We start from the raw sequence: 12824 nt of genomic DNA on the forward strand, positions 1-12824 counted from the left end.
CTTTCCATAATTTCCTTTTCTTTCATTTTCATTTCCTCTTCTTGGCTTGGCGCCCCCATGGATGATTGTCGCCCGCCCATACGGCCGGTGCTCAGGGCCGGCCCCGGTGTCGTGCATTGTGGTGTTTGTTATTATGGCGGCTGACAAATCCCCGGCCACTCCAGACATCCAGACAGTTTTTGTTTTTTTGTTTTTTTTTGTGGTGATCAGGTCCGCTGGCTCTTTCAGTAACACTTCCTCATTATTGAAATAAAGGAACTCGGAGGCAGAAGAGCTCATGATCGGTTTGTCAGCCTCAATAAGCGCTCGCTCCGACGAAGAAGAAGTAAATAACAATTGATTACAATTGACGAACTTCGAGAAAAAAAAAAAAAACCCACTTCAGTCACTGAATCCGTCATTCTCAGTGACACATTATTTCCCCATTATGTGGAGCATTACAGGGGCCGCCGTGCCTTCCCGCCGTAATTCAGCGACTCACAAGCATCGCAACTTTGCTCGCTCACATAATGTCATCAACGGTGGAGCTGAGCGTATTTCTGAGGTTTATTATTATCATATGCCATAATGCATAATGCATGTTTGTGCTTTTATTTTGCTAATTGAATAACCTGTAAAGCGCAATTCAATGTGTGCGCGAATAGGAACCGGTATGCCGCGTCGCCGCTTTAACCGCGCCCGAAATCCTCAGAAGGAAGCGAAAAAAGAAACTCTCTATCTTTCTTCCTTTGGTTGGGTTGGGTTCAGATATGGGAGGAACAACGCGGCGGTGCAGAGCGCACACAGACTCACCCTTACCAGGGGTTGGATTTGATCCTTTGATTTCTCCCCCGCTGTTTATTCTTTGTTCTGAGATTTAAGAAAGCGGGCGCAAAAAAAAAAGAAAAATGGCGACGATAAGTAAGCGATATTTAACCGAACCTCGGCGCTGGGGCTGGTGGGACCCGGTGCTACGTCCGTGTTTGCAAAGAGGGCAAATTACTTATTTCACGGCGTTCGACCTGCCGGTTGCGTCCGTTTAAAAACCAAAATGATCCCACATAGGATTGCAGGGTGAATGTGCTGCATAGATGATGGCCAGGTTGTTGGGCCGGTAGGAACATTTTGACACCTCGCCCCAACCCTGGAACGTCTGCGGGGGCTTCTGAAGGGGAAACCAACGTTTGAAACTTGAAAGTATGAACGCCTCGAGTTTCGGTTTCGAGTTTCGAGTTTCATCTCAGAATTTGGCAGTTCCTCAAACAGAACCCATCACATGTCGCTCCTCCTCAGCGCCTGTTCTTCTGTTCTTCCCTGGGTGTCAGCACAAGAAGGGTGACCTGGTCAATATACGTATATATATATACTGTAGATATACAATATACATAAGTATACATATACCTTTATATACGGTATAAATACTATATAGAAGAAGAAGAAGAAGAAACAGTTTTTATTCGTCACGCAACACACCACACTACACACACATGCTTTGATGGTGGCCGGTGAAATGGATCCTCAGCTTTTGACCCACCCTGGCTTGTCCTTCCTCCGGGGGCACAGCCAGGAGCAGTGGGCAGCATACGTGGACGCGCCCGGGCCTGGTGATAAGTGTCCATCGCTGGTCAGACGATGATGGGTGCATGTTTTTGGTGGGGGTCCTTACTGACGTGAGGTGGAGGAAACCCCATGTGAGCACGGGGAGAACATGCAAACTCCACACAGAAAGGCTCCTATTTGGGAGATAACCCGCCGGAGCACGGTGCCAACAGCACCCCAGGCGGGAATCGAAGCCAGAACCCTTTATTGATAGATTGTGCAAACAGATATACCCTGCGCTATGCATAACATCAATACTATATATTTTATGTATTATTGTTAATAATTATTACCTTATTGCGCGACAATTGTAACGAACGTTTTCTTTACCGACAATTTCTTTGATCGACTGATTGATTGATCGGTCGAGCTTTTCTTTATTTCAGACATTTAAGATATAATCGATAAGAGACAAAGAAGTAACCATTAAAAATTAAAACAAATTAAACAAAAAAACACATTCGGCAAGTTCTTCACAAAATTAACGAAATAAAAAAAAAATTGAAATAAAGAAAGAAAGAGACATCTGAAATACACCATATTTCAGTATGTAAATAAATGTAATGTAAAACGTCAATAAATATTCTTTTTTTAAATATAAATATTTAAATCGTGAGTGAAATCCAAATCTTGTAACTGCTTTGCAATTATTTACTATTAATACCATGACCGCAGCCAAGCTGAGCTTTTGGGGAAATGCCAAATATCAATGTATTATTATTATTATTATTATTATTATTAATAATAATGTTAATAATAATAACAATAATAATAATAACAATAATAATAATAATAATAATAATAATAATATTGTTGTTATTACTGATGTTTTTGTGTACGCCGTCTGCGACGCGGTTGTGGGACGCAGCGCGGTCACGCCGTCTGATCTCACGCTCGCAGTGAGCCATTACAACTCCTTATCTTCACGAAATTAAACGTTAATCTCCCAATCCCACATCAACGGCAAACTTGCCTTATCAGCGAACATCCATTTCAGCAACAAACACCGGCGCCGACGTGTGCGGACTCGTAATGTCTGGGCCAATTCCAACCGCTGCCTATTTAGGGGAGGAATAAAAAAGTAGAATAAAACAATCAGGCCTCGACGCGGGGAAATGAGTTCTCACGGTGCAGGTTGGTGAAGGGAGCAGCGACTCCTCCGGTCGACAGGACAAGTTTGGTTTGGTGCGTTTGAGGTTGTTCCCCATTTGGAGACAGAGGATACGCGGAGGATTGTAAATACTTTGATTAAAAAATGGGAAAAAAAATTAAAAAAGAAGGAAGGAAGGAAGGAAGGAAGAAAGGAAGGAAGGAAGGAAGGCCATCTCGGAATGGTCCGTTTTATCGTCCACAGACCAAAAGTAGAGGACTCCATAAATGGGAGGTGTTAAAAATTCCCCGGCAGAACACCAGATAAACCGCAGGGGGAAAAGGGTTGTAAACGGGGGAGGGGGGTAAACCAGCCAAAATATATAAAAAAATAAAAGCGCTGCCCTGCCAACCTTGAACTGTCAGCTGACAGAGGCCTGGAGATAAACTGTTGTGTGACGAGGAAAGCAGCGGATGGTCGGAAATTCTAAACTTTGTTCAGTGTGCTCATTTTCAGTATCCCCAGACTAATTGAGTTGCAACTATATATATATATATATATATAAAGTGAATATCTTATTTTAACCCCAATGGAGAGCCCTGCACCCGTACATTCTGTGAGCTTATATGGAAATACTAAACACTTAATTAAGATTCATTTTTTTGCAGCTTGGATGCTAATTAACCATCCGGTTTATTATAGTAAACACACGCGCTCGCTCACACACACACACTCACACACGTACGTACACACACACACACGTACACACACACACACACTTACACACACACACTCACACACGTACGTACACACACACACGTACACACACACACACACACAAACACACACACACACACGCGCACACACAAGGACACAGACACACACACACACACACACACACGTACACACACACACGCACACAAGGACACAGGCTCACACACACACACTCACACACAGACACACACACACACACACACACTCACACACACACACTTACACACACACGTACACACACACACGTACACACAAACACACACGTACACACACACACGCACACACAAGGACACAGACACACACACACGTACACACACACGCACACACACACACACACACACACTTACACACACACGTACACACACACACGTACACACACACACACACTTACACACACACACGCACACACAAGGACACAGACACACACACACACGCACGTACACACACACACACACACACACGCACACACACGCACATGAACACACACACACACAAGGACACAGGCACACACACGCACTCACACGTACACACACACACATACACACACACACACACACACACACACACACATGCACACACACACACAAGGACACACACACACACACACACCTACACACACACAGACACACACACACGTACACACACACACACACATACACACACTCGCACACACACGCACATGAACACACACACACAAGGGGACAGACACACACACACACGCAGGGTAATCATCCGGCCACTTGATCCATCTCCAGTTCCACGACAGTGACAGAACCAAAGACAGGGGGGCGAGAGAGAGAAAGAGAGAGAACGATCTGTGTTTTTCTATGTACTCTGGAATGAGTCTTTAACACCGCATAATATCACAAAGTACAACGCAATTCCCGCGTACTGCGCGGCTGTGCGTGGTACATTTGTCCTCGTCTTTGGGTGGAAAACTCTTTGTTCGCTTCCATCGCATAAAAGAACAAAAACAAAGAGGAATGAAAGGTTTCTGTGAGACCTTTCCTCCAGGACACGCTGAAGGAGGCTTTGTGAGGAAAGCCCCCCTCCCCTCCGACCGACACGCAGCACTAACTGAAGGTTGCCTCGGCCAGAGTTACGATCCAGGAGGAGGAGGAAGGAAACTTTCCATAGATTTACGATTGCAAGCTCTCGCCCTTCTTTTTTTTTTTGCGTTTTTTTGGGTTTTGTCGCGGTTGCAGTAGACCCTGACCTGGCAGCGTCGGAGAGCGGGGCCATCTGCAGCCTCCGCCCGCAGCCAGCATGGCGGCAGGTGGGGAGGGGGAGGCGGATCGGAGCAAATTAAATACATTTTCAAAAAAAGCAGGGGGGGGGTAATGATTGAACAATTACAGCCATGTCGAGTGTGCTTACACACACACACACACACACACTCTCTATCTCTCTCTCTCTCCCTCTCCCTCACACACACACAAACACACATAAAACACAACTCCACTCACACAAAACGTAAAACCATGTGTGTATTTATGTGTGCAGCATATTAGGTTTCCAACATTTTCCCATCCCTTATTCCTTAGAAAACCCTCTCGGACATCTCCGGTCTCCAGCTCGTGGTTTTTTTTTTTTTTTTTTTTCGTGCATGCTCATTGGCTGTGAAGGTCTTGGCGTTATTCATGGCCCGAAGGGGCCCATCAATCTCCGAGCCTTTCCCTGCATCATTTACCTCCATTAGGCATCGCTCATGTGATGTCATGGTCAAAAGTTGATGTGGGAAATGAACGAGGAGGCAAAAGCCGCATGAAGGTGTAACAGGAGGGGAAGACGGAGCGGCACGCTAACAACCGCATTGGAAAGCCTGGTGCGTCACTACGCCGGTCCCGCTACCTCAGTTCCACTTCTTCAATCTGGATCCACCGCCGGTGCTATTTCAAGATTTGAAGTTCCAGCTCCGTTCCGGTTTAGGTTTATGGGGCATTTATGTTCTTGTTTCCAGTCCATCGCAGTGCTACCGTGCGTGCAACATCTGCGCCCGTACATCCGCCAATGCACTGGAGCGTCAGCGAGGAGGAACGATGGCTTTTGGGGCGTAGTGCGTCGCCATACAGCTGCAGCGCAGCGCAGCGTTTGAGCTTCACGGTTACAGCGTAATAACCTTAAAAAATATATCACAATCAGAGTGTGGCATATTTGCAGGGATCGAATGAATTGCCCGTCTTTCATACTTTCAGAATACAACTTCACTTCGTCACAAATCAAACAGAGTTGATCAGCGCCGCCCTTTTTTAAATTTCTTTTTTTTATTTGGCAGGAAAGCGTTTTCCAACGGCGACGTTTCGAGAGAGCTGGCCAGGAGCGACAGCGTCTCCCAAGGCCTTTCCCGTCACGGCTGTCAGGACGGACCTCCGCTGGTACAGAGCTGACGGTAGTTGATAGGCAAAACCACAGACCCAAAGAAAGAAAAAATGTAAAAGGAACATTAATTTTAGCGCAGCTAGGGGCTGTTGATTCCCCTCAAGGATCCCGCCCATTAAAAGACCAACTGATCGCATCTGGACACAACTCTAGATTTGTTATTGTTTGTACTATTTGTATTTTTATTCTATTATTTTATTATTATTTTTATTATTATTATTATTATTATTATTATTATTATATATTTTTTTAATTATTATTATTATTTTTTAATTATTATACACAGATACGGGAACCTCAGGACCTCCAAAACCTGTAAGGCCTGCCTAACGATTAAACTGGACCCTGTGTATTGCTGGCTGCAGCTATATTTATTATTATTATTATTATTATTATTATTATTATTATTATTATTATTATTATTATTATTTTATAATTCTATTTTTTTGGTGCAATTCCAATCCTATCCCTTCTGCATTTTCCTCTCCTCTCATTAAATTCTACCACTTGGGCCTTTGTTCCCTTTCCTCTTGAAAGTTCACCAGTTTCTCCACCGCCCCTTAATTTGCTAGATGTTGGAGATGTCTCCGAGGGGCTGAGGCGTCTGCCTCCGCGAAAGCTTCCCGTGACAGCCAAGGTTCCCCACTTAATCGCCGCTTTATTTGACTAGTCTTCCGTTTGTTCTGCGGATAGGGGCGGTTTTGAAAGTCGGCCAAAAAAATGCTGTTGACGTTTCGTTTATCAGGGCCGCCAGCAGCTCACAAAGAGCTGCTTTGTGAGCTGCTCGCGAAGCACAAAGGGACGGGGGGAACTTTTTTTTTTTTTTTTTCACGTCGCGGTCTAAACTAAATGCGTTGCGCCGACTTCTGAGTGCATTCATCATTTGAGCGTTGACTATGGAGGGTTGTTTTCGGAAGGTTGCATTTACAGTATTTGTATGTATCAGTTGGAATGGAGGATAGAGCTCCCAGAGGAAACAAACATGGAAACTCTGCACTGCATGACGACAGTTTTTATTTTTATTTTCGTTTTACCTTTATTTAGCCACGGTAGCCAAGATGGCCCTGGACGACTCCTTTTTCAGTGAAACCCAATGCGATCGATCAATCGTCCTCTACCTTTTGTGGATCTGGTCAATGATCAGTACACACGGCAGGTGGAAACATTTTTAAAATAATAATTTAAACACTTTAACGCTTCAAACCCAAATGAATGAACGGAGCGCTGAGCTATGAATAGAGGTTCTGAACTGGTTCTTTAGGCTTAGGAGAATGAAAGGAATTAATTAAAGAACTACCTATTTGATGGATGGTTCTCCAAGTTTCTCATACGTTTGTGTGGGGGCATTAAACGTTCCTTAATCCTTATTTGATTTATTAACATAATAGAGTTATTGGTATCAACCACACCCCTCCACGGTACAGTGCTGGTGACTACAATTTAATACATTTGGCATTATTCATAGAGGGAACGCGACTGATTTGCATTTTGCATTCTACCCGAATAAATAATTTAGATAAATGAAATGATTCTTGTGTAAATTCCATTCACAACTCAGAGCCGAACCCACTCTTCTGACTCCTTACGCCAAATGAATCAATCGTCTGTGGCGGTGGAGTCCTAGAGGAAAAAAGACCTAGAGGAAAACTTTAATTTCAGATAAGCGCCTGGGGTTGTGTCGGGAGGGTGGAGATCCACAATCGCATCTTTGTCGTGTCCCGAGCGGCTGCCGAAAGGTTGAACCTGGACAAATGGGAAGGTCAACAACCGAGCTTTTGTTTTTTGTTTTTTTTACCCGGTGAATTTTGAGAAGGATTTCAGAAATTAATAGAAAATTGCCAAGGGTAGTTCAAGACTGATCATTTTCGAGACAAAATGGTAATTGGAAATTATTCGCTGAAGAATGGTCGTGATCACTCAAGGTCAAAATTGATGACCCAAAACTGAAACGGATTGTAGTGTTTACTTATTTTTATTGAATGCAAAGCACTTTGGGTTGCATGTTGTGTATGTGCGTGTACCCACTGTTCCACCGTGCGTTGTGTATACAAATAAAGGTCATAATAATCATAATAATCATAATCATCACAATCAGAAGTGCCAACCCATGTTGAGAAGGAATGTTCCTTCGCAAAAAGAGATATGATGAGAGTACTGTAGTGTGTTATGCTTTGATCATTAATTTTATGTTTCGCATTACATAAGTTACAACTGTGTACATTTGTGGGAATTGTTCAATAACTGCATATTATAAAATGTGATAAAGACAAACAAATTCAGGAGAGATGTAGTTTTCCAATTTGGTCTTACTTGGAATTCCAAATTGCAAAATGCTCTTAAGTTGTTTTTCCCGGCGGTGCCTTAACGGGGGGAATTTATATCTTCATATGGATTCATGACATGAGTCGAGTGTGGTGTGGGGGATGGTGTGGTTTGAGCAGCCACACCTGACCTGGGTCTAGGTAATAAGGGACCCGGACCCGAATTATTAAAAAAAAACAAAAAAACTAATATGCTATTGCGGTATGTTGGAAAAATATTCTCCACATGCAGTTGCAATAAAATGTTACAGTGGACTCCGAGAGTTACAACCAAAACCGGCTTAAGTTTCCTTCCAGGGATTCAATGGGCTTGCTACGTCAACTTTCATGATAGATCAGTGGCTACTGCTTATATATCCAAAATTACCTCACCTCAAAATAATAATAATAATAATTATTATTATTATTATTATTTAAAATATATAGCTGCTATTCCATTCTATTTTGTACCCTCACTTTGTATTATCTTTTTGAGTCTTTGAGATTTTATTTTTATTTATATTATTCTATTCATTAACTGCATGTGTTTTAGGAATCAGTTAGTTTCAGTTAGTTGCTAGGTAGGAATTAGCTAAGCTATTATGTTCGGCTCCAGTTTGTTCGTTTTAGGTAGGTTTTACAGTATTTTTGTTTCTGCGAAATGCTCAACAATTGACTAAACTTGCAAACATCCTGGAGTTGCATCCATGTTTCTGACGTTCAGTTTAAATATTCCTGAAGAATGGCGTTTTAAGAATTAAGATCAATCCAATTGTTTGTGCAATCAGGCACGAGTTACAATTGCTTTTATTTTTACGAAAACCTAGATACTAACAGTACAGGGCAGTGGATTCGTATGCCATTGGTTCGTAACGTCCTAAAGCGACTGTTCTCAATGTAACACCAACGTTTATCAATGTTCCGATAATTTGTGAAGTTGTGTCAGTCGTTCTGGATACAAATCTGGGTTGGAAAGAATCAAAAATGCACGACAATGACAGTGCAAATGAAACATTCCCATTTCAACCAGACGTCAACCGAATGATAATGCCCTGAAGAAGCAGTTACCATCAGACATAATGGATTCTGTTTCACAGCGGTCACTCACTGCTATGGCTTTCTCTATTTTAAAATGATTATTTGAATGAGAGATGTTACATTTTAAACAAGGTTTATTTTGCTGATTTATTGTCAAAGGCGGGAATTTAAAGTTAGTATTGCCAGATTCAAGACTATAATTACAATATAATTACTTTGAATTTCAATTTGTTTCATCTTCAGTGCTCTCAGCAATATTTGAAGTATTCTTACATTTTTGTTCTTGATTTTCAGTCATTTGTACTGAATATGAATTTGTTTTGAAATTGTCATTTGTTGATTGCGGTTCTTCATGATACACACTGCATTTCGTTTCAGTAACTTTACCATAGAGAGGTTTATTTTTCATTTCTTCATTTTCTAAAACATTTCCTGTGCAGTCAGTAGTGTCAGTTAACGAGACAGTTTTTATATTGACGAACATTTTAGTTACAGTGTAATCACCGGACTACAGACAGAATTTACTGACACACAATGACAACACTAGGTAAGTGAAGACCGCGAACCACCAGCAGCAAAAACATAGACGAGAGACATGGATTACTTACTTCAAGGCAAATATTGTCATCGTTATAACTTACCTTGTTGTTTGCAAGCTCATGTGCAGTCTAAGTGACGGCCGGTGACGTGTCTCCTGTGTGTGAATGATGTGGTAGAAGAAGTCTTTACGCAGTTTTACGTGTTTACGGAGATTTACGATAGTAGTTGAACTTATGTAATTATAGTGCTTACCTTTTTTCCTTGGTTCGCATTTTCAAAAAGTTGCCTTTCCATGAAATATGAGAAAAGTTGTGATATTTCTGTGAGTAATGACCAGTGCGCGGTTTATATTTTTTGGACGCTTTGCTGGATCTGGAGCGCATCACTCACTTAGTCACAAAGTGTCTTACTGTACATCTCACCTCGTTCATTTTGTTTACCAATAGTGGCATGTCAGTTAAGCACCACCAGCTGAATATTTGGGGTCAAAGTTGTTCAGTTTTTCCACAAATATCTGCTCCGTATGCGATTGTTTGGATGAGACCTAAACCACAGGCGGCTTGTCCTTAGCTTACAATATGTCATTGTTGTGTTCCAGATACTTTTCGCCAGGCTGGACCTATTTTGGCATTAAATGCATTGGACCGTCTCTGTGATTTTTGTCAAATTTTGTCGGTTTTTCACTCATTTCTGCTCCGTATGCGGATCGATTGGGATGAAGAAGTGTGATGAAAGGCGTGTTCGTAGCCTCTGCCGTTCTGCTGTTCTTGTTCAAATAGTTTTAGATTTCAACATTCGGAGAACAATATCAATAGGGGATCCAGCGCTGCGGGCTGGACCCCTAATGATAATAACAATAATAATAACAATAATAGTGATACTAATAATTTAACCCGACTTTGTTCCCGGGAGCCTGACTGTAGTTGAGGCATGAGACAAAATTCTGCAAGACCATATCTAGCCATGGGCACTTTCCCGCTGAGAGAGCAGAGTGCTCTGTAATTTCCCTCCACGGGGGGCTTTGAGAGGGGAATCTAGAGAGATCCATAATATTGAGGGTGGGTGATATCTCTCACCTTAACTGTCGGAAGGTTCCCCTGTTCCAAAAGAATTCTACCTTGATAAAGCGCTCAGCGCTCGCAATTGTAAGCTCAAATGCTCTGGGGCAAATGGCTGTAGATGGTAATTAAAAGTGATTATTACAAAGTCGAGCAATATAATGTGATTGATTTCTGAACGTATTCCATCAATCACTTTGTAAAGGTCACCGACTTTCCAAATTCCTCGTGTCCTGTAGCAGCAGAGGACAAATTTGCCATTGATTAAGAATTCATCCGATGCTGTGGTACTTGTTAAATGAGGTGATTGATTTCCGTGTGTGTGTGTGTGTGTGTGTGTGTGTGTGTGTGTGTGTGTGTGTGTGTGCCATCTTTCATTCTGGACTGATTTTATGACTTTATTTTTGGGTATGGGGGTAATGGGTACCCATTATAATCCAACATGAGATGTAGCCGGAACTGGAGCTGATAATGGCTTCATATACGTTACGCAATATGGCCTAGTTTCTTTTGTGCAGGTATAAGAGACTGAAATGGTTCCACTGAAAGAGCTCTGTACGATGGGAAAAATCCCCACCGCCCCTCCCCTCCCTATCCGTTTATTCTCACTGCGGAAAAGGAGAAAATGGAAAAAATCCATCCCAGCCGACAATGGGGTGTAAGACGCAGAGTGGTACGCAGGGTCTCACACACACACACACACACCCACACGCACACACGAACACACACACACACACATTCACTTGGACGGCATTCACACCTTAGGGGCAATTTAGAGACTCCAATTATCCCAACCTGCACGTCAGTGGAGGCAGGAGGGAAAGCCCCGCGCGAACAAACAAAACAAACACAGAACAATCGAACCCCGGGGTCCTGCAGAGGCGGCTAGGCAGCGGCGCTACCCACTGTTCCACCGTGCCCCGCCCCACCCAGCCCCGCCCCGCCCCACGCTCCAACCACTATTGAATACGTTTCCCCGATGGGGGGTGGGCTGCTGCTGCCTCTGCTGCCGCTGCTGGGTAATCCGGATTCCATTCCTGGAACCCCTCAACCTCGGAAGATTTACAGATTGGGTTTATTCGGTTCCATAAATTCCCAACGGGAGCCCCCTCACAAGGTGAACTCCGGCGTCCTCGTGTCCGATGAAGGTCGCTGCTGCATGGGTAAAAAAATTGGTCAGAATTAACAATGAACCGAAAAAATGAACAACATTGGCCTGGCTAGTGGCACCCCGGTTAAGCATTTTCCGCTTCTCTATTATGGATGATTCCCACCCTGTAAAAGCTTGCGGGAGTGAGCCCCCTGAGGCCCCCAGGGTCCCGCCATGGTCCACTTAGAGTATGGGAGTTAGTTCATTAGTGGCCAAAGAACATGGGAGCATCTCACCACCGCCCTGCATCAATATTTCAATCTTTCAATAATACATCCGGAGGCTGCGCCTCCACGTTTGGACGCGCTCTCTGTGCCTTAATCCAACACAGTTGGCACGTCCTCACTTTGACAGTGCAAGGTGAGCTCTATGGTGGGGACCGTGGTATATTTTTTCTGGATCCCCCATTCCCATTTTCAAATTTTCAAATTTTCAAATATATATATAATACTAATATAAATATAGTAGTTTGTTCATAGTAATAATTCATATTTATAACTCATACCCTTTGTCCATAACAATAATTTATCCTGTGCATAGTATCGCATTTTGTATATATAATTGCAAATTTATGATTTATAATTGACATATAACATTTTTATTTTATTTGACTCATTATTCTATTTTTTTAAAATTTTATTCTCTCTCTTTTTTTTATGTTAATCATCCCTTCACCCTGACATATTCCCAGTACATGTAAATGTAACTGACGCCGATTCTGATTGTGCTGGAAAAAGGGTTTGAAATTGTTTTGTTTTTTTTGTTTGTTTGCGCGTACGGACATGACAGTGCGCCCTCCACGATCAATCTACCTTTCTGTGATGGTAAAACAGTCAGTCGTGAGGCAACATTTCTCTCTGTATTTTCGTTCGTCCTACGTGTATTTTTATCTTTAGTCCGAAGGCCGGGTGCCAAGT

Source organism: Zeus faber, assembly GCF_960531495.2.
Source record: "Zeus faber genome assembly, chromosome: 16".
In the NCBI taxonomy this organism is placed as follows: Eukaryota; Metazoa; Chordata; class Actinopteri; order Zeiformes; family Zeidae; genus Zeus; species Zeus faber.